The 3,388-nt window shown below is 32.3% G+C and overlaps 1 pseudogene; it reads right to left on the bottom strand.

Moving 5' to 3' along the window:
- Positions 1–92: 92 nt before the first annotated feature.
- LOC106321555 lies at positions 93–1,257 on the bottom strand (annotated as a pseudogene).
- Positions 1,258–3,388: the final 2,131 nt, after the last annotated feature.

The raw sequence follows: 3,388 nt of genomic DNA, 5'->3' as shown, positions 1-3,388 counted from the left end.
AAAAATAATAACTTAATTCTGCGCAAGGCGCGGGTCTTATCCTAGTAAGTCATTATAAAGCTTGACGGGAGCAAGAATCAAGGTGCACTTACCATTTGTTCCGTTGTTTAATTTTCTCGTCCAAGACTTTACTTTGTAGAAACCAATAAATACCACAAGATTAAAGAAAGTAAAAACCACAATTATCGTGATAATTCCCCGGTGCATGCTTCTTCCTGAAATTTTTAAATCCTTGTTAATTAGTATGAGAACCTCTTTATTACTTTATTATATATATATATATATATTTTTTTTTTTCTGAAAGCTACATCTTTATTATGTTTATAACATATGTTTTACCTTTCTTATTTGGTATAGAGCTCCCCTTTTCCTGAAGCTGAGGTCAAGGAAGTGCAGAAAATCTCGTAACATTATCAAAAACACCATGGAAAGAAAATAGATCCCACCTGAAAAAAACAGCTCGGAAGACTAACCATGCCCCCTGTTCTGCCCCGAAACTGTTCTCTAAAGTATTTAAGACAAGCTTCCAAACATTGCTTGCAATCTTGGGAAGTTATGTCTGGCGTGCATTGCGTCAGCATGTAAACATTCGGAAACGCTGTGAACTCGGCTTTTACGGCACTGTAGTACTTATGTACAGAGGAAGTGTTAGCTTTTGTGGCAGCCACGAGGGTGTTATTAACCGTGTACTCCCACTGTTGCATGAAAAGGGTCATGTTTATAGATGGCTCGATTTGATCTGGACTTATCCCTGTAACAGGAGGACTAAGCTCGAGGTTCCCAAAAGAGTGGTTTGACGAACGAACAAGACAAGAAACACGGTCTTCATCGTCACTGCCCCAGACGAACGAATCCATGATGTTTGGACAATCCCTTTGTGTTTCCAAAGTCAATCTTTCGAGACAACTGAGACAAGCTTTTGACTTGAAGCCTCTTGCGCAGAGGCCAAGAGCATAAACTTTGTTGGGATATTGGCTGAGTGTACACTCCGCCGTTAGTGAGGACTTTATTAGCAAGAGTAGAGAAGAGACTGCGGCGATTCTGAGCGTAGCTGCTGTTGCTGGCTAAGCTTCCGTAACATTTGGCGCCATTAACAACTTCGAGGGTTTGAAGGAAAAAGAGAAGAGAAGAAGCGAGGATGATCATCAAACCTGGGAATTTCCCCATATTTTTATGTAGTATAGCAAATGTTTTTTTTTAATGTATGTTAGCAAATGTTTTCTTTTCTTGTACTTCTACGTTAGAAATTGTTATATGTGTAGGTCTCTTTCTTTATTCCATTCCTTGGTAGGGTGAGAAAATGCGTATTGTTTATTTTAAAGATGAAAGTATGTGTTGACTATTTAAAGGGAAATTGCACCCTATAACTTTCAACCAAATTATAATTTACTATCTATCGAAGACCTCTAATTCACCGATATACCATTTCAATAAAATAGAATATTGTCATATTGCCCTTATGACCAGCTGATAAAACCTGTAAACAGAAAAAAATTAAAAATACTTATCTAACACACGTATATTTTGGCCTTTGGAGAATCACATGGCTTGTAGAACGTGAGTGGTTTCTTTTCCATTATTGATCCACTGTGTAAGCACCAAAATCATTTATGGAGTAGCTTTTCCTAGGAGATGTCCATCTGCAACGGCTCACTTAGCTATTGATGGGAAGCGCTTCGCTCATCTGAAATCTATATATGGAGTCGTCGACAACGTAAATGGCGCAGCTGTGAGGTTCGTCAATTCTTTCTTCAATCGCCATAATCTCTTCAGTTTACTAGGCGGTTACATATACTATTCCCACGGATGTCGCCAGTTACACTTATTTTTGTTGCTGTGAATGAGGTAGAATTGATCGGAGAAGATGAACAGTTTTTGTAACATTGTATTCTATTATATGTGTATGGAATAGAAAGGTAAAATAATATGTATTATGAATGTTCTATTTATATTATGTAATGCGAAATAGTATGTTACTATATTTTTTATCATGCATTATTTCATTTGACGATTAATAAAGAATGTATTATTTTGTTCTCCAATATGTATTATACTATGTATCATATTTGGGTTTAGGGTTTATGCTTAATTTTAGTGTTTAGTGATTAAGATTTAGGGTTTAGTATTTGGAAGATGAGGGTTGAGGTTTAGGTTTAGTGACTCTATCATGTATTGTTCTATTTGACGATTAATAAAATGTGTTATATTTTGTTCATCAATATGTACTATACTATGTATTTGTTTTAGTCTATTTGGGTTTAGGGTCTATACTTGGGTTTAAGGTTTAGTGATTATGATTTAGGATTTAGTATTCAAAAGTTAGATATGAGTTTAGCATTTAGGAGTTGTGTATTGGATTAGAGCTTTATACTATTCAAAAGTTAGATGTGAGTTTAATTTAATATTACATAATATTATACACTATTTTCAGATTTTGATGATTGGGTTTAGAGTTTAGTATTTATACGGGAGTGTGATGTTTCAAGTTTAAGGTTTAGTATTTAGGATTGAGGTTTTGGATAAATTTAGTATTTACGAGGTGTGAGTAGATTTGGAATCATATTCTATTTTAGTAATATGGTATAGAAAAATTGGATGCATATTTATACGGTAAACAAGCGTGTTGTGTTGATGGTATTACGTTGTATGGAGTGTCAAATTATCGATGTCATCAATTTTCTCTCTATATTACTGACAGTTTGAACAATAAAAAAGTAGTACTGGATAAAATTTAAATTGTTATGGACTGAATTATGTCAAAATCAATGTTCTACACTCATATCTGAAATATATTGTTAGAAAAAAAATGGATATATCTGAAATATTTAAACATAACTGAAATATATTGTTAGAAAAAAACGGATATATCTTTTTCTTATATCTACACCAAAAGTTCATAACTTAAAGTGATTTGTGGATTAAAAAAAAAGTTGAAATTCGTACGTGATGCCAACTACTATCTGATTTGTTTTTAAAATATAAGAGCAATTTGAATGGGAAGTTTTCCAACATGGAATTCTTAAGATATATATATAAACATATACCATTAGTATTTTATAATGGGTATTTCAAAGTTACAGTTCAAAATATCTCAAGGAGATATTTTCGATTGAGTTTTTCGTAAACTTAAGATACTTATAATTAAATATTAATATTTTTATATTTTTATATTTCTATAATATTATTTGAAAAATCAGTTTCCTACGTGTTGCGATCACGTTGACTTTCATGATGGTTGATTACGATGATCCAATATATTTCTAACCATGTGAATTACTTTATATTTTAGTCGAATTATCATTAATAAATATTTTTTCTATTTTTTATTTTTTTTAATTTAAGTTTCCTTTTTCTTTATTTTTTTCAAAAAACCAATATAATAAAGAAA

This window comes from Brassica oleracea, unplaced genomic scaffold, assembly GCF_000695525.1.
Source record: "Brassica oleracea var. oleracea cultivar TO1000 unplaced genomic scaffold, BOL UnpScaffold01974, whole genome shotgun sequence".
Lineage (NCBI taxonomy): Eukaryota > Viridiplantae > Streptophyta > Magnoliopsida > Brassicales > Brassicaceae > Brassica > Brassica oleracea.
Note: the sequence above shows the minus strand (reverse complement) of the source record. Positions and strands in the feature narration are given on the sequence as shown.